The sequence below is a fragment of the Macaca thibetana genome, chromosome 6 (genome assembly GCF_024542745.1).
Source record: "Macaca thibetana thibetana isolate TM-01 chromosome 6, ASM2454274v1, whole genome shotgun sequence".
Taxonomy (NCBI): domain Eukaryota; kingdom Metazoa; phylum Chordata; class Mammalia; order Primates; family Cercopithecidae; genus Macaca; species Macaca thibetana.
This window is the reverse complement of record NC_065583.1, coordinates 156,262,324-156,282,727: the sequence shown is the minus strand read 5'-3', so window position 1 is coordinate 156,282,727 and position 20,404 is coordinate 156,262,324. Positions and strand designations below refer to the sequence as shown.

Genomic DNA, 20,404 nt, shown 5'->3' with positions numbered 1-20,404 from the left:
AAGATTAAAAACTGCACATTAGAATGAAAAGATTTTTCTTTCCCAAAGCAGCATACATAGAACTACAGTCTCTGCTTGTTTATTTGCCTGTTTGAATGCCACTGCTTTTTTGTTTGTTTGTTTGTTTGTTTGTTTGTTTGTTTTTACGGTTTTCAAACCATATCTCATAGCAAACTCTTTAGAGTTTAAATTTGTTAAATTGCAATGGGTGGAAAGTCAATATGAAAATTCTTGGTCTATTTCTAAAACATTTTCGTTAAACTGGTAAGAACAGATACTACACTTGATCTTAGCCAAAAGGCCAAGGACGGTGGCTCACGCCTGTAATCCCAGCACTTTGGGAGGCTGAGGTGGGCAGATTGCCTTAGCTCAGGAGTTCAAGACCAGCCTGGGCAACACGGTGAAACCCTGTCTCTACTAAAATACAAAAAAATTACCAGGTGAGGTGGTGGGCACCTGTAGTCCCAGCTACTTGGGAGGCTGAGGTAGGAGAATCGCTTGAACTTGGGAGAGGGAGGTTGCAGTGAGCCGAGATCATGCCACTGCCCTCCAGCCTGGCCAACAGGGCGAGACTCTTTTTAAAAGAAAAAAAAAATCTGTGTGAAAAAAAAAAACAGAGAAGTGAAGTGGTTGCATTGATTTAACAGGGTTGAGAAACAGTGAGAATAGTTAAATGATGATAAAAGAACATATTAAGGTAAACAAGCATTGGAAATCAAGCAAGGATATTGCCAAAACGTTATATGTTTATCATCTTTCTTTTAAATCATTAAGTTCCAAGAATTTGGTATGCAATGACCTAAATCATTTCATTTTTAAATGGCTATATCTATGCCATATTGAAAACCAAGGTCAGATATACCTAGATATAGACAATTATGTGGCATTTTCTCTATCATCTGGCATTTTGTTGTATATAAAACTCAAAGACTCCGTGATTACAGATACCCCTTTAATCATATGAGGTTTTGATTTTCATACATCGGAATACAATTTTCATACATTGGCGTATTTATTTATTTTATTTACAATGGATAGAGGATTGGCTTTAATCATACATGTTAAATCAAAAAGTGTAGAATACTGGGAATTATAATAAGAAACTAAACTCACATGTACATGCATCTACATGCATATGTGAAGTAGCTGCTCTGGGAAAAATTTCTTATGCTTAACATCATACTGACAGATCACACTGCTACTGTTCTATCTCATACAGCTTATAGAGAAAATTGTCTTGTTTCACTCTTGAGGGAGGAAGAAACAGAGAGAAGCATGTGGGATTTTGCTTTGGCAAATAGATTTCCTCCTTTTTTCTTTTCATTTATGCCTCGTCACCTAATGCAAGCCTAGTTCAGAATATTAATTGTCTAAATAGGCTAGAAACATCTATGCCCTCATCCCCATGGCACACTGTCTTAAAAATAACAAGTCCAAGAATCAGAAAATTTAATTGGTCTTCTTGGTACTAACAAGAGTAACAAAAGATAATAGTGATTAAAATAATCTTAAGAAAAAACACATAAATTCAAAATCCACATGCGACATGATAATTTAATTGTAAGAATGATTCCTGGAAATACATTTTTCCTATCAGACAGTAACTGAAGACAGTTACTGCTGCCTAACTTGTTCAAAAAACAAACAAACAAAAAGAAATGTAAGCTAGTTAACATTTCACTCCATATTGGACATGTGACAGATTTTAGCAGAGCATAAATATCTCCAGCCATTTTTTTGGAAGCAATTACAGTTAACTTACATTGAGATTTCTTCATTTACTTTGAGGACATCATAGCTGGGTAGCAAATGATTTTAAAATATGTAGTCAGTGTTTGTTTTACAACTGTTATGAGTTTCACATGCATCTGTATATATAGCCATTGTCAAACTGACAGAGTACTATCTCTATGTTCTTTTATCTTTACTTTCAGTTTCAGAAAAAAAAATCAAGATGTTTCTTTTGTTTCACTGAATTCTAGTATTTCTATCTAGGTTACTATCACTTTATTAAGCACATAAAAACATCTCACTAATATTTTTTTCTCTATGTGTCCCCTGATATGACACAGTGAAAGGAATATGGGTTCTGAAGCCAAAAAAACCTAGTTGTGAATTGTGATGCTGTTAGTTAATATTCTGCAAATTGAGGAAGGTGTCTACTTCAATAAATTCAATAACTGAATGTTTAATGGAACACATTATAAATAACGGGTGTTCTACAACGTTTAACTCATGTTTCTCCTTTCTTTTCCAGTAATGATGTTTAAATGACTTATTTCTAAAAACAAACCAGGTCAGAAAACTTCAACATTATCTTTTTTTTTTTTAATTTATTTATTATTATTATTATACTTTAAGTTGTAGGGTACATGTGCATAACGTGCAGGTTTGTTACATATGTATACTTGTTCCTTGTTGGTGTGCTGCACCCATCAACTCGTCATTTACATCAGGTATAACTCCCAATGCAATCCCTCCCCCCTCCCCCCTACCCATGATAGGCCCCGGTGTGTGACTTTCCCCTTCCTGAGTCCAAGTGATCTCATTGTTCAGTTCCCACCTATGAGTGAGAACATGCGGTGTTTGGTTTTCTGTTCTTGTGATAGTTTGATAAGAATGATGGTTTCCAGCTGCATCCATGTCCCTACAAAGGACACAAACTCATCCTTTTTGATGGCTGCATAGTATTCCATGGTGTATATGTGCCACATTTTCTTAATCCAATCTGTCACTGATGGACATTTGGGTTGATTCCAAGTCTTTGCTATTGTGAATAGTGCCGCAATAAACATACGTGTGCATGTGTCTTTATAGCAGCATAATTTATAATCCTTTGGGTATATACCCAGTAATGGGATGGCTGGGTCATATGGTACATCTAGTTCTAGATCCTTGAGGAATCGCCATACTGTTTTCCATAATGGTTGAACTAGTTTACAATCCCACCAACAGTGTAAAAGTGTTCCTATTTCTCCACATCCTCTCCAGCACCTGTTGTTTCCTGACTTTTTAATGATCGCCATTCTAACTGGTATGAGATGGTATCTCATTGTGGTTTTGATTTGCATTTCTCTGATGGCCAGTGATGATGAGCATTTTTTCATGTGTCTGTTGGCTGTATGAATGTCTTCTTTTGAGAAATGTCTGTTCATATCCTTTGCCCACTTTTTGATGGGGTTGTTTGTTTTTTAATATAGATGAATTGTCTATAGAAATTTGTCTCTTTGTAGGTTCTGGATATTAGCCCTTTGTCAGATGAGTAGATTGCAAAAATTTTCTCCCATTCTGTAGGTTGCCTGTTCACTCTGACGGTAGTTTCTTTTGCTGTGCAGAAGCTCTTTAGTTTAATTAGATCCCATTTGTCAATTTTGGCTTTTGCTGCTGTTGCTTTTGGTGTTTTAGACATGAAGTCTTTGCCCATGCCTATGTCCTGAATGGTACTACCTAGGTTTTCCTCTAGGATTTTTATGGTATTAGGTCTAACATTTAAGTCTCTAATCCATGTTGAATTAATTTTTGTATAAGGAGTAAGGAAAGGATCCAGTTTCAGCTTTCTACTTATGGCTAGCCAATTTTCCCAGCACCATTTATTAAATAGGGAATCCTTTCCCCATTTCTTGTTTCTCTCAGGTTTGTCAAAGTTCAGATGGCTGTAGATGTGTGGTATTATTTCTGAGGACTCTGTTCTGTTCCATTGGTCTATATCTCTGTTTTGGTACCAGTACCATGCTGTTTTGGTTACTGTAGCCTTGTAGTATAGTTTGAAGTCAGGTAGCGTGATGCCTCCAGCTTTGTTCTTTTGACTTAGGATTGTCTTGGAGATGCGGGCTCTTTTTTGGTTCCATATGAACTTTAAAGCAGTTTTTTTTCCAATTCTGTGAAGAAACTCATTGGTAGCTTGATGGGAATGGCATTGAATCTATAAATTACCTTGGGCAGTATGGCCATTTTCACGATATTGATTCTTCCTATCCATGAGCATGGTATGTTCTTCCATTTGTTTGTGTCCTCTTTGATTTCACTGAGCAGTGGTTTGTAGTTCTCCTTGAAGAGGTCCTTGACATCCCTTGTAAGTTGGATTCCTAGGTATTTGATTCTCTTTGAAGCAATTGTGAATGGAAGGTCATTCCTGATTTGGCTCTCTGTTTGTCTGTTACTGGTGTATAAGAATGCTTGTGATTTTTGCACATTAATTTTGTATCCTGAGACTTTGCTGAAGTTGCTTATCAGCTTAAGGAGATTTTGGGCTGAGACAATCGGGTTTTCTAAATATACAATCATGTCATCTGCAAACAGGGACAATTTGACTTCTTCTTTTCCTAACTGAATATCCTTGATTTCTTTCTCTTGCCTAATTGCCCTAGCCAGAACTTCCAACACTATGTTGAATAGGAGTGGTGAGAGAGGGCATCCCTGTCTTGTGCCAGTTTTCAAAGGGAATTTTTCCAGTTTTTGCCCATTCAGTATGATATTGGCTGTGGGTTTGTCATAAATAGCTCTTATTATTTTGAGGTATGTTCCATCAATACCGAATTTATTGAGCGTTTTTAGCATGAAGGGCTGTTGAATTTTGTCAAAAGCCTTTTCTGCATCTATTGAGATAATCATGTGGTTCTTGTCTTTGGTTCTGTTTATATGCTGGATTATGTTTATTGATTTGCGAATGTTGAACCAGCCTTGCATCCCAGGGATGAAGCCCACTTGATCATGGTGGATAAGCTTTTTGATGTGTTGCTGAATCCGGTTTGCCAGTATTTTATTGAGGATTTTTGCACTGATGTTCATCAGGGATATTGGTCTAAAACTCTTTTTTTGTTGTGTCTCTGCCAGGCTTTGGTATCAGGATGATATTGGCCTCATAAAATGAGTTAGGGAGGATTCCCTCTTTTTCTATTGATTGGAATAGTTTCAGAAGGAATGGTACCAACTCCTCCTTGTACCTCTGGTAGAATTCAGCTGTGAATCCATCTGGTCCTGGACTTTTTTTGGTTGGTAGGCTATTATTTATTGCCTCAATTTCAGAGCCTGCTATTGGTCTATTCAGGGATTCAACTTCTTCCTGGTTTAGTCTTGGAAGAGTGTAAGTGTCCAGGAAATTATCCATTTCTTCTAGATTTTCCAGTTTATTTGCGTAGAGGTGTTTATAGTATTCTCTGATGGTAGTTTGTATTTCTGTGGGGTCGGTGGTGATATCCCCTTTATCATTTTTAATTGCGTCGATTTGATTCTTCTCTCTTTTCTTCTTTATTAGTCTTGCTAGTGGTCTGTCAATTTTGTTGATCTTTTCAAAAAACCAACTCCTGGATTCATTGATTTTTTGGAGGGTTTTTTGTGTTTCTATCTCCTTCAGTTCTGCTCTGATCTTAGTTATTTCTTGCCTTCTGCTAGCTTTCGAATGTGTTTGCTCTTGCTTCTCTAGTTCTTTTAATTGCGATGTTAGAGTGTCAATTTTAGATCTTTCCTGCTTTCTCTTGTGGGCATTTAGTGCTATAAATTTCCCTCTACACACTGCTTTCAATGTGTCCCAGAGATTCTGGTATGTTGTATCTTTGTTCTCATTGGTTTCAAAGAACATCTTTATTTCTGCCTTCATTTCATTATGTACCCAGTAGTCATTCAGGAGCAGGTTGTTCAGTTTCCATGTAGTTGAGCGGTTTGGATTGAGTTTCTTAGTCCTGAGTTCTAGTTTGATTGCACTGTGGTCTGAGAGACAGTTTGTTATAATTTCTGTTCTTGTACATTTGCTGAGGAGTGCTTTACTTCCAATTACGTGGTCAATTTTGGAGTAAGTATGATGTGGTGCTGAGAAGAATGTATATTCTGTTGATTTGGGGTGGAGAGTTCTATAGATGTCTATTAGGTCTGCTTGCTGCAGAGATGAGTTCAATTCCTGGATATCCTTGTTAACTTTCTGTCTCGTTGATCTGTCTAATGTTGACAGTGGAGTGTTGAAGTCTCCCATTATTATTGTATGGGAGTAAGTCTCTTTGTAAGTCTCTAAGGACTTGCTTTATGAATCTGGGTGCTCCTGTATTGGGTGCATATATATTTAGGATAGTTAGCTCTTCCTGTTGAATTGATCCCTTTACCATTATGTAATGGCCTTCTTTGTCTCTTTTGATCTTTATTGGTTTAAAGTCTGTTTTATCAGAGACTAGTATTGCAACCCCCGCTTTTTTTTGTTCTCCATTTGCTTGGTAAATCTTCCTCCATCCCTTTATTTTGAGCCTATGTATGTCTCTGTGTGTGAGATGGGTCTCCTGAATACAGCAGACTGATGGGTCTTGACTCTTGATCCAGTTTGCCAGTCTGTGTCTTTTAATTGGAGCATTTAGTCCATTTACATTTAAGGTTAAGATTGTTATGTGTGAACTTGATCCTGCCATTATGATATTAACTGGTTATTTTGCTCGTTAGTTGATGCAGTTTCTTCCTTGCCTCGATGGTCTTTACATTTTGGCATGTTTTTGCAATGGCTGGTACCTGTTGTTCCTTTCCATGTTTAGTGCTTCCTTCAGGGTCTCTTGTAAGGCAGGCCTAGTGGTGACAAAATCTCTAAGCAGTTGCTTATCTGTAAAGGATTTTATTTCTCCTTCACTCATGAAACTTAGTTTGGCTGGATATGAAATTCTGGGTTTAAAATTCTTTAAGAATGTTGAATATTGGCCCCCACTCTCTTGTGGCTTGGAGAGTTTCTGCCGAGAGATCTGCTGTTAGTCTGATGGGCTTCCCTTTGTGGGTAACCCGACCTTTCTCTCTGGCTGCCCTTAACATTTTTTCCTTCATTTCCACTTTGGTGAATCTGGCAATTATGTGTCTTGGAGTTGCTCTTCTCGAGGAGTATCTTTGTGGCGTTCTCTGTATTTCCTGGATTTGAATGTTGGCCTGCCCTACTAGGTTGGGGAAGTTCTCCTGGATGATATCCTGAAAAGTGTTTTCCAACTTGTTTCCATTTTCCCCCTCACTTTCAGGCACCCCAATCAGACGTAGATTTGGTCTTTTAACATAATCCCATACTTCTTGCAGGCTTTGTTCATTTCTTTTTCTTCTTTTTTCTTTTGGTTTCTCTTCTCGCTTCATTTCATTCATTTGATCCTCAATCGCTGATACTCTTTCTTCCAGTTGATCGAGTCAGTTACTGAAGCTTGTGCATTTGTCACGTATTTCTCATGTCATGGTTTTCATCTCTTTCATTTCGTTTATGACCTTCTCTGCATTAATTACTCTAGCCATCAATTCTTCCACTTTTTTTTTAAGATTTTTAGTTTCTTTGCGCTGGGTACGTAATTCCTCCTTTAGCTCTGAGAAATTTGATGGACTGAAGCCTTCTTCTCTCATCTCGTCAAAGTCATTCTCCGTCCAGCTTTGATCCGTTGCTGGCGATGAGCTGCGCTCCTTTGCCGGGGGAGATGTGCTCTTATTTTTTGAATTTCCATTTTTTCTGCCATGCTTTTTCCCCATCTTTGTGGTTTTATCTGCCTCTGGTCTTTGATGATGGTGATGTACTGATGGGGTTTTGGTGTAGGTGTACTTCCTGTTTGATAGTTTTCCTTCTAACAGTCAGGACCCTCAGCTGTAGGTCTGTTGGAGATTGCTTGAGGTCCACTCCAGACCCTGTTTGCCTGGGTATCAGCAGCAGAGGCTGCAGAAGATAGAATATTTCTGAACAGCGAGTGTACCTGTCTGATTCTTGCTTTGGAAGCTTCCTCTCAGGGGTGTACTCCACCCTGTGAGGTGTGGGGTGTCAGACTGCCCCTAGTGGGGGATGTCTCCCAGTTAGGCTGCTCAGGTGTCAGGGACCCACTTGAGCAGGGAGTCTGTCCCTTCTCAGATCTCAGCCTCCATGTTGGGAGATCCACTGCTCTCTTCAAAGCTGTCAGACAGAGTCGTTTGTGTCTGCAGAGTTTTCTGCTGCGTTTGTTATTGTTTACTGTGCCCTGTCCCCAGAGGTGGAGTCTACAGAGACAGGCAGGTTTCCTTTAGCTGCTGTGAGCTCCACCCAGTTCGAGCTTCCCAGCGGCTTTGTTTACCTACTTAAGCCTCAGCAATGGCGGGCGCCCCTCCCCCAGCCTCGCTGCTGCCTTGCCCGTAGATCACAGACTGCTGTGCTAGCAATGAGGGAGGCTCCGTGGGAGTGGGACCCTCCCGGCCAGGTGTGGGATATGATCTCCTGGTGTGCCCGTTTGCTTAAAGCGCAGTATTGGGGTGGGAGTTACCCGATTTTCCAGGTGTTGTGTGTCTCAGTTCCCCTGGCTAGGAAAAGGGATTCCCTTCCCCCTTGCGCTTCCCAGGTGAGGCAATGCCTCGCCCTGCTTCAGCTCTTGCTGGTCGGGCTGCAGCAGCTGACCAGCACTGATCGTCTGGCACTCCCCAGTGAGATGAACCCAGTACCTCAGTTGAAAATGCAGAAATCACCGGTCTTCTGTGTCCCTCGCGCTGGGAGTTGGAGACTGGAGCTGTTCCTATTTGGCCATCTTGCTCCGCCCCCCTCAACATTATCTTAACACAGTTTTAATTTAATAATGTAAAATATATCTGTGTTGTTTCATTTTTAAACTCCACAAGCATATAGACTGTACTTGTCTCCATGCCTCATTTACCATTATTACTAGTTTATAATCCACATTTTATTTCTTTGCTTTAATTGGGGGAAACATACCTAGAAACACATGCTAAAATATGAAATAGTGATTAAGAGCAGACCAGAATTCCGCAGCCAGAATGTCTGGTTCACATTCTATGTCTGCAACTTGTTGGTCACGTGACCTCAGGGTTTTTTACTCACTGATTATGTCTCATCTGTAATGAAGAGTCTAATAGTAAGATGAGTTCATATATTACATACATATCTGTGTATATGTTTATATACATATATAAGACATATATATATGTCTTAAAGCGGGGTCTGACTGGTGTAAGTGTTGATTGCATTTTAGATATTATTATAAGCCAATTCCATTAACATTTTCTCCTTCATTTAACTTGTTTTAGTATTTGACATGCTGTGCCACTTACTTCTAGAAACACTTCTTTTTAAGATACATTGAATGCATTGTTCACATTGTTCTGTCTTCTTTTCTGACTGCTGGAATTGCTCTTCCTCATTGCAACGCCAACTACAATCTGTCATTGCTGTTTTTCTGGTCTCTCTGAATTGTCATGCCCTCAGTAAATTCCCATTCTGCAACTTCATCTATAAATTCTATCCAATAACAACCAAGTATATATCCCAGCCACTTTATGACCCTTCAATTCCTATATTAATAACGACATTCAAATGATCATCCTTGAATAGTTTAGAAAAGTTGTTAAATTCACCAGACATTGAACTCAATATTGTATATACCCCTGACCCTTAAAAAACAAACAAACAAACAAACAAACAAAGCCTTTGTGTCAGTCGGGAAACAACAGATGCTGGAGAGGATGTGGAGAAGTAGGAAGGCTTTTACACTTTTGGTGGGAGTGTAAATTAATTCCACCATTGTGGAAGACAGTGTGGCGATTCCTCCAGGGTCTAGAACTAGAAATACCATTTGACCCAGCAAACCCATTACTGGGTATATACCCAAAGGATTATAAATCATGCTGCTATAAAGACACATGAACACGTATGTTTATTGTGGCACTATTCACAGTAGCAAAGACTTGGAACCAACCCAAACGTTCATCAAAGATAAACTGGATAAAGAAAATGTGGCACATATATACCATGGAATACTATGCAATCATAAAAAAGGATAAGTTCATGTACCATGCAGGGACATAGATGAAGCTGGAAACCATCATTCTCAGCAAACTATCACCAGAACAGAAAACCAAATACCATATGTTCTCACTCATAAGTGAGAGTTGAACAATGAGAACACATGGATACAGGGAGGGGAACATCACACACCGGGGTCTGTTGGAGAGTAGGGGGCTAGGGGAGGGATAGCATTAGGAGAAATACCTAATGTAGATGATGGGTTGATGGGTGCAACAAACCACCATGGCACATGTATACCTATGTAACAAAACTGCACGTTCTGCACATGTACCGCAGAACTAAAAGTATAATAATATAAACATTATTGTATGATAGTCTATTATTTTTATGTGCTATCAAACACTATTTTTAACATTTTGAAAAAAAAAATAAAAAAAGCCTTTCACCAGTCTCACATGTCTTTGAAGGAGTCTTACTCCATCTCATTTTAGAAGATGAAGAAATATTCTATTTTCCTGTTTGCGGAACACATGGCAGGATGTTCCACCCACATTCCTTTGCATATGGGTTCCTTGTGCATGGTGGGTATAACTAGCCATATTCAATGAGTTTTGAGTGGATGCGCCATGTTATATCTAATTGTCAGTATTTTTCCCTCTGTCACAGCAACTGTCAACTTGCAGGATAATGGCTGCTTCATTAGCTTAGTTAATAACAAAATAGGAAACAGAGTCCTCAGCTAACACAGTGAATGTATGATGAGCAGGATACAAACATTGATTGTGATCAGCCACGAAAACTGCAAGGTTGTTTCTGCAGTATAACCTAACTTAGCCTGACCCTACCTTGACTTTCATTCATTTCTCATGGTTAACTTCTGTAATTAATTAAGTGAGCTTCCTTTTAAATTAAAAATTTTAATGTTAAAAATAAAAGCAGATAAAAAATAGAAGACAAAGAGTCACCATAAGGGGACTATGTCTCTTCATTTTTACCACTTATTAGGTTCTCGGCATTTGGATGAAGAAATGACGCTTTGCTCAGCTGTTCATTCCTACAGATGCCATGCAGTACCTGCTGATGTATAAATCCCAAACCTGCTGTGCCTAATGCTGTCCCACTTATATACTACGTTTTAGCCCTTCCTTGAAAACTGCCCAGGTCTTTCTACTGTTTGTCATGTCAAAGCCCAAGTCCTCTGTGTGGCTACTAATTTTTTAATAATTTGATCAAAATTCATATCCTTATACTCCCCAACTTACAATATTTATTAGTCCTAAAGATAGTTTAGAAGACCCTTCGAAAATCTATTTTTAGTGTAAACCCGGGAGGCGGAGCTTGCAGTGAGCTGAGATCCGGCCACTGCACTCCAGCCTGGGCGACTCTGTCTCAAAAAAAAAAAAAAAAAAAAAAAAAAAAAAGCTATTCTTATTTTTTCAAATTTCCTATTTTTATTACCCAAATCTGAAGTCTAGTCACCATAGTTTTTCCTGTCTCTACGTTTAAGCCATTTTCCTGTCATTTTTATTATCTTATTTTTAATCAATTCTTCTTTATTAATTTTTAATTTCTTTAATCTCACCCATTATACAAATAACTATTTATAATCTGCAGTGCTACAACAATATTTAAATAGCAGGTGCTTAAAACAATGGTTGAAAAAAAGAATTAATCCTGTTTTTTTAGGAGGTTGTTATAATTATGCATGCAATGGATACGCTCTTGGTAAATAACAAGGATAAATAATTTTGTGTTGATAAAACAATTCCCTGCTTAATTTCAGTGACATGAAAAAAGTTTACAAGTTAAGTAATGGTTATTAGTTATGCAGTTAATACATTTTTCAGATATCAGAGTTGTTAATTGGGTATTTTAAAATGTTTCCTATTATATATGTTGCCTCACAGAACAAAAACCTTTTAGTCTTAAATGAGATGGTTCTCATTCTGTCATTTCTCCTTCTACTGACTTCCCCTTCTTCTATAACACTAATGCCAGAACTGGTATAGAAACCGATTTTTTTTTTTTTGTCATTTGTTTTGGTTAGTTTCAAGTAAATTTGATCTTTATTTCTTTTCTGAAATTAAAACATCTTTATTGTTTATGTTTCTTTCTCAACCAAATACCTGATGTAAAACTGTATTAAAAATAGAATCAATAAAATATCTCCACTGACTTTAACATAAAGTTATTGAAGATTAGATTTGTGCTGTAATTGTTTATCATGTTAACAGAGCATGCTTAACAATCAGGTTTTCAGGAAAATAGTGTCAAACATCCCCCAAAAAACATTATGAGAGAAGTTTGTAGCAATATGACTGTTACCTGAGTACCTCCTTTTAGAGTTGAAATGAGGGACAGTACACAGTTAGAAGATGCCTTGATATTCTATTTCTCTATGTGTGTGGGTGTATATGTCTGAAAAAAACTATATATATGAATTTGTAGTATACAGTTTTACACACATGCATCTATTATGCACACACTCATACACACATATGCACACACCTACATGTAATTATCTTTCAGATTTCCTTGGATAATAGTATGTACTCAAAGAAGGCAACCAACATATATATTGCTGCCAAAATATGAGTTAGATATTTTCACAGGCACTCTGATGTATCTCTACTTACTTACGTTTTTTTGTCTTTAAGATAATGAATCTTAACTTACTTGGCGTAATGGGTACATTTAAGAATGTGATAGAATATGCAAATCCTCTTAAAAATTTACATATAATTTATGCACAATTTTGAGAATTCTTGGATGCTTGGCAGCAAAACCATAGGTGTCATATATAGAACATTTATTAATTACTTTCTAAAATTATACTTAGTAATCGTTATATTTTGTTTTAATATTGTTTGACTCTATTAACTTGAAATTCAAGCATTTGAGTTTCTGTGTTAGCTTTGCTACCAGGAATGTGTATGGCCTTAGGTTCACTAAAATCTAAGGTTCTTCATCTAAAGAAAATCATAACCAAGATATTCTACATAAACTCCAGTACAAAGTGCCCACTATAGTTATAAATCATCTATCTTCTTTAACATTTCTTTTCACTTTATACATTTGAGCCATCCACTCATTTCTCTTCTTTCTCCTGCAGGTACCTTAAGAGAGGAATTGCTGATTTAAAAAATTTCAATTCAATCACATCAGCTTAGATGAAAATGAATTAAAGAACTACCTACTTTGGGGTAACTGTGGGTATGTATCTAGGTTATCGATAAAGGATCTGTGGTATTTTGCCTTCTAAGAACTACTAGCATGGACCCCATTCGTTTTTGAGCATAGCACTCATTTGCTCAGAGCTTAAACTTTTTTGATAGATGAGAATATTAAGAAATACATGCTACCACTTTTTTAAAATCCTAAGTATACACGTTGTAAGTTTGTTTTTATATTGACATTTTTATTAACACATATCCTCTCTGAATGTATTAAGTTGAATTCTACAAACTAATACAGAAATACACAAAACAGTCAATAATCATCTAAAGATTTTGAGATGAATGTATAGAAAAAGATGAGAAATTTTTTAAAGAATAAGTATTTCACACGATCGTTCTTCATAAATAATGTTTATTCCCTTAACAATCAAATATGAAGTATAGAACAATTATTTACCTAAAATATTAGCCAGTGTGTTAATGCCAGCAGTGTTTACTATTTGACAGTAGATTAATCAATATCGTGAAAATGGCCATACTGCCCAAGGTAATTTATAGATTCAATGCCATCCCCATCAAGCTACCAATGAGTTTCTTCACAGAATTGGAAAAAACTGCTTTAAAGTTCATATGGAACCAAAAAAGAGCCTGCATCTCCAAGACAATCCTAAGTCAAAAGAACAAAGCTGGAGGCATCACGCTACCTGACTTCAAACTATACTACAAGGCTACAGTAACCAAAACAGCATGGTACTGGTACCAAAACAGAGATATAGACCAATGGAACAGAACAGAGTCCTCAGAAATAATACCACACATCTACAGCCATCTGATCTTTGACAAACCTGAGAGAAACAAGAAATGGGGATAGGATTCCCTATTTAATAAATGGTGCTGGGAAAATTGGCTAGACATAAGTAGAAAGCTGAAACTGGATCCTTTCCTTACTCCTTATACGAAAATTAATTCAACATGGATTAGAGACTTAAATGTTAGACCTAATACCATAAAAATCCTAGAGGGAAACCTAGGTAGTACCATTCAGGACATAGGCATGGGCAAAGACTTCATGTCTAAAACACCAAAAGCAACGGCAGCAAAAGCCAAAATTGACAAATGGGATCTCATTAAATTAAAGAGCTTCTGCACAGCAAAAGAAACTACCATCAGAGTGAACAGGCAACCTACAGAATGGGAGAAAATTTTTGCAATCTACTCATCTGACAAAGGGCTAATATCCAGAACCTATAAAGAACTCAAACAAATTTACAAGAAAAAAACAAACAACCCCATCAAAAAGTGGGCAAAGGATATGAACAGACATTTCTCAAAAGAAGACATTCATACAGCCAACAGACACATGAAAAAATGCTCATCATCACTGGCCATCAGAGAAATGCAAATCAAAACCACAATGAGATACCATCTCACACCAGTTAGAATGGCGATCATTAAAAAGTCAGGAAAAAACAGGTGCTGGAGAGGATGTGGAGAAATAGGAACACTTTTACACTGTTGGTGGGATTGTAAACTAGTTCAACCATTATGGAAAACAGTATGGCGATTCCTCAAGGATCTAGAACTAGATGTACCATATGACCCAGCCATCCCATTACTGGGTATATACCCAAAGGATTATAAATCATGCTGCTATAAAGACACATGTACACGTATGTTTATTGCGGCACTATTCACAATAGCAAAGACTTGGAATCAACCCAAATGTCCATCAGTGACAGATTGGATTAAGAAAATGTGGCACATATACACCATGGAATACTATGCAGCCATAAAAAAGGATGAGTTTGAGTCCTTTGTAGGGACTTGGATGCAGCTGGAATCCATCATTCTTAGCAAACTATCACAAGAACAGAAAACCAAACACCGCATGTTCTCACTCATAGGTGGGAACTGAACAATGAGATCACTCGGACTCAGGAAGGGGAACATCACACACCGGGGCCTATCATGGGTAGGGGGGAGGGGGGAGGGATTGCATTGGGAGTTATACCTGATGTAAATGACGAGTTGATGGGTGCAGCACAGCTACATGGCACAAGTATACATATGTAACAAACCTGCACGTTATGCACATGTACCCTACAACTTAAAGTATAATAATAATAAATAAATTTAAAAAAAAGTAATAATGGCATTGGCTGAATAGTTGACATATTATAAGCATCATAAGCAGAACATTATTTAACCCATATAATAATCCATACAACAGTTTTGAGTAAACATTAATATTACAGTTTTACAGTAAGGAATATAAACATGAATGTATTAAGTAATTTTCTTAAGGTTCTATAAGTGATGAGTTTTAAAGATGAGATTCAAACATAGCACTATCTAGCATCAAAAGCTATTCCTGAGGGGGAGGGATTGCATTGGGAGTTATACCTGATGTAAATGATGAGTTGATGGGTGCAGCACACCAACATGGCACAAGTATACATATGTAACAAACCTGCACGTTATGCACATGTACCCTACAACTTAAAGTATAATAATAATAAATTAATTTTAAAAAAAAGTAAAAAAAAAAAAAAAAGAATAGAGTTTCACAAATTGTTGCAAAAAATAATATCACTGTGCATATATGCATAATTATTTTTATCAATAATATGTTTAGGAACAAAAAAGTAACAAGATTCATTTGCATGTCTCCTCCCATCTCTATTAAAGACACTACCATCTACCTAATTTCTCAAGCCAAGAATCTAGGAGTAGCTCATAATTTGTTTCTTTCTGTCACTCTCCTGGTTTCTGCTGGCTTTATTTCCAAATTCTATCATAAATCCATGCAATGCTATTCATCATTGCTTCTAGCTCAGAGTTCTATCATTGTTTGCAATAGCCTCCTAATTGTCTCTCTGATCCAGCCTTGTTCTACCTAAAATCCATTCTTCAGGCCTTAGTCAATGGTCTTCTAGAAGAAAAAAAGTGACATTATTGTATTCTCTTGCTTTGTACTTAGTATTCTAATTAATATCATGGAGTCCTGAAACTATATGCTAAAGCCTATAGTGTAAAAGCCCAACTTTCAACAGGGGCCTGCCGGGCTCTCTATGATCTGCCTTCTGCATCCTTTTTGACTTTACCTCTTACCAATCTCCCTCCAGCTCACTATACTGCACTTGGCAACTTGGTTCTCCAAAATATGCTTAAGATCATTCCCACATTGTAGATTTTGCACTTGCAATTAGTTCACTGCACTTCTAACACTCATCCTCTAGATCTGTATTTGATTGACATCTTTTCATAATTTAAGTCTCACAAAGGCTACCTTGATAACCAGCAACTCTAGATCCCAGGTCCATCTTATGTGGCTGTATGGACATGTACTCATCACTTATGATTAAACATTATGTTGTATTTGGTTTGCCTACTGTTTGTCTCTCTGGTCCTGACAAGAATGTAATTTCCTCAAGTGCAGATTTTGTTTTTCATGACTTTATTCCTAGAACTAAGAATAGCGCCTGTCACATATTAGGGTATCAATGAATACTTGCCTAATGACTACACTCTAGACAAGCATGACATGATCAAAACAAAAATTAAAATAGAAGACAGCATTAATCTTGACTCTTCTAACTAGCAGTGTGAGCTTTGGCAAGACATCCAAACTCTCTAAGGATTAATTTTCATTTTCAATAAGATGAGAAGATGCTTTCAAGATTTAATATACTTCCAGTATGTAATGATAGCTTTTTATTCATTTTGAAAATTGTTTAATCCATGTTTAAATATTGTTTGATTGTGATGTGACTGGGAATTTATAAATTTGTGCAAATGACATTATTGATGTGGAAAGTGACTTTAAAAACAAGAAAAATGATGTTGAGAGACAGCTGAAACTTGAAATTTAAGATCTCTTATCAGATAATATTTAAGTGATTATAATATTGTGGTTGCAATTAGATATTCTAATATTATTGCATTCAGATTACTCCAGTCCTGGCTAGTGATGATCTTCTTAAAAATATAAATTCTGTATTTCAGAATACACATCATTATTTAAACTTAGTGAAAACACAGTTGTAATTGAGGCAGTGCTACTCTGAACAGAAAGCTGTCAAGTTTATTGTTTGAATTAATTGAAAATTATTTGGCTTTGTAATGAGATAAGCCACTAATTAGAGCCTCACATTTAACTTGGAAATGATACGCATTTTTGACCTTGGAGAAGAAGGAAGACAACAGAAAGGAGATGGTAGAAGAGAGATATGATAGCAAAGAGAGTTATAGAAGGGGGAAAAGGAGAGTAGTATAAATAGTATTTTAGGTATTATTTATTTATTTATTAGCATTTACACATAATTTTTCTTTTTACAAAATACATATGATTACGTACTAGTGTTCTGCCTTGAAAAGACTATTAAGCAAGTTTTATGATGTACTATATGTTCATTACTGGAATTTTATGTACTCAACTGTATTTCCTATTCAAGATTTTGATGACCCATTTTATTGTGAGAATGGTAGAGTTTTCATAAAGATAAAAATATAAGGAATCAGAAAGGAGCCACAGATTTAATAAAAAGAGAATAAAACCAATGCTTATACAGAAAAATTAATATTGTATTAATCACAAAAACTAAAATAAATTGTTAACCTACCATTTTTGTTCAAGATGTACTATTATAAATCAATTAAACTATTTTGCTTTTGCCTTTAGAATTTCATCATCTTTTTTGAGGAGTATATATTCCTACAATAAATGTCCAGGTACATCTTTAAATTTCAGCAAATGTCAGAGCAGAACAAATTCTAGGTTACAGCATAAGTCTTTGCTGACAGGTGTGTAAAGAAGCATTTATTTAAATGCAATTTCATATTCTTTGACTTGGAAGAAAAATTGAGTTCATGCCAAAATGAAGGCACCTGTTTTAAAAGTTTATATTAGAGGATAAATCTTTATTTGTTGTAGCTTCTCCATCTTAAAAAGACATGTTATTATTTCTGTGCTCTGGCTTTTGAAGAGAAATGATTCAATATTATATATTTGTAAGTTAAATATTACATATTACACTTTCGGTAGTACACGTATATATGGGGGCAAAATAGTCTTTCATTGTTTTACATAAACAATTTCCAAAAGAATGTACTTAATTGAGATAGTCATGTGCTTTGAATAATAAGCCTAATATTGGTTGAAATTATCTTTGATTAATGCTTACAAATTATGTTCAACATAAGCTTTATGCATATATCAAAATGATAATCTTGGATGAAAATAACACATTTCAGTTACTATAAAATATGAGATGATTAGGTTGATCATGTGACATAGTCTAAATTTTGTAGTTGATAAGTGTTATAGTTACTCACAAATGTAAACCTCCTCCCAGAGGGATGATTAGAATGGCTGCAAGTCCCTAGTGTTTCAGGAAATGTTCTGAGAACTTCTAGCGCCATGCAATGTTCTACTAAAAAATAAAACAAAATTACTTCCATGTTCAATTAATTTTGTAAACTGCTGCATAGTATATTCTCTACTTGGACTTTAAAATACAAAGTAGTTTATTAATGTCATTGAAAATACTGCAGTAATGAAAACTATTAGGTTTTGCTCCAGAACTTGTATAACTTTATTGAACATGGAGGTGCTATTATTGTTATAGTTATTGTTTTGTTTGAATTGTTTCATTTTGTAACATCTATTAGCACCTGGTGGAACACTGTGGACCTCTGGGAAATGCTGATCCCACTTAAAGTGAGAAATGGAAAATTCAAGGTTATAGAAGAGAAATAAGTCACAGGATCTTTATTTCAGGTTTATTTTCATTGTTTGTCATTTCTTTTTACTCTACCAAAGTGGGAGTCTATTTACAAACTCTCAAAAAAAGTTACTGGCACTTGTGTGTAAAAAAGACTATTGTCCAAAGATGCCTGTCAGGATTATAAAGCAGTAAAACTCTCTAAATTGTCCGGTGTAGTTTGGATATGTGTCCTCACCCAAATCTCATACAGAATTATAGTCCCAGTTTTGGAGGTGGGGCCTCATGGGAGGTGATTGGACCATGGGGGTGGGGCTCTCACGAATGGTTTAGTACCATGCCCCTTTGGTACTGTATAGTGAGTAAATTCTCAGGAGATCTGGTTGTTTAGAAGTGTGTGGCACCTCCTCCCTTGTTGTCGGTTCCTCCTGCTCCCATCATGTAAGAAGTGCCAGCTTCCCTTTCACCTTCCGCCATGACTGTGAGTTTCCTGAGGCCTCCCCAGAAGCCAAACAGATGGTGACGATGGTGACATGTTTTATTTACAGCCTGCAGAGCCATGAGCCAATTAAATCTCTTTTCTTTGTAAATTACCCAATCTCAGTTATTCCTTTATAGCAGCGTGAGAACAAACTAATACAGTGCCTTTCCAACAACAGATTTTCTGTCTATTTCCTACAAGATTCCCTCTCCACCCTTGGCATCCAGACCCTAGAGAGAAACTATTATTGTGCCCTAGGCTGCTCTTCTTGGAATGGGACCCCACAGTCTGGACCCCAGTCTACTTGCTCATCTCATGAAAACTCATCTGCTCTTTTCTATCACTTTCTCACGATCCTGCTATCATTTTCTGACTTCTAACCATCATATTGACTTCATCTGTCATTAAGATACACAGTACTTTTACTGTCATTTCTTTGCTAGAGATCCTCAATTATTTCCCTTTGGTCAGATGGAGTGCACATATGCTAATCTGGCACTTGAAGCTCGCCCTGTTTTACCAACCCTCTACTATTTTATTTTTGGTGACCTGTGATTAAATTAAAAACCAAATTACTTTTTTTCCCAAATATATTTGCTTGTTTTCTCCCCTCTGTACCTTTTTGATTCAATTTCAAACCTATCACTGTACACTTCTCACACTTCAAAACTCAATATGAAGGCTGACTTTTCCATAAGCCTCCCTGTATTCATTACTTCTCTTCTAAAACTCCTCTATTTTTGTATTTTATATTTGTATTAGCTGTATTTTAAATATATTTTCATATTTTCCTGTGAATAGATAAAAGTTAACACATTATTTGTTTCCAATAAATTGCATTTTTAGGGATTTAGCTTGCATAACCACAAAACATGGTAATCTCGACAAACTCACATGGCAAATAAGAGTGTCAAATTAAAATTTGAGGTACATGTAGCTACTCAGCCTCTTTCAGCTTTCATACCCAGATTTCACAATCCATATTTCTCAAAAATGGTCTACAAAAATTGCACATCCCATATTACAGTATGGGAACTATAAAGTACCGGAAAAACACTATATAAAGAAACAGAGTCCGAGAACTGATCATTTCTGGGGAGAGTCACCGTATGTAGCTCCTTCTCTCACTCCTAGTTTGGCACTCTAATCAAGTTATGTAATTCTACATTCCAACAATACATTTTAATTAACCTGATAAAGACATAACAGACTTAGTCTTTTGATATGTCTGCATGAATTTCATATTCTCTCTGATTCCAAAGACTCATTGCATTAAATATATCAGGATGCTAAGGACACAATGCCACTCTGC

General features: G+C 36.5%; 1 protein-coding gene and 1 pseudogene across 7 annotated transcripts in view; both read right to left on the bottom strand.

Annotated features, from left to right (window-relative positions):
• The window catches only part of CDH18 (cadherin 18), a 1,131,397-nt gene that overhangs the window by 839,532 nt on the left and 271,461 nt on the right, over window positions 1–20,404 (bottom strand). The gene's annotated exons all lie outside the window — the stretch shown is intronic.
• On the bottom strand, window positions 204–314 carry LOC126957831 (uncharacterized; annotated as a pseudogene).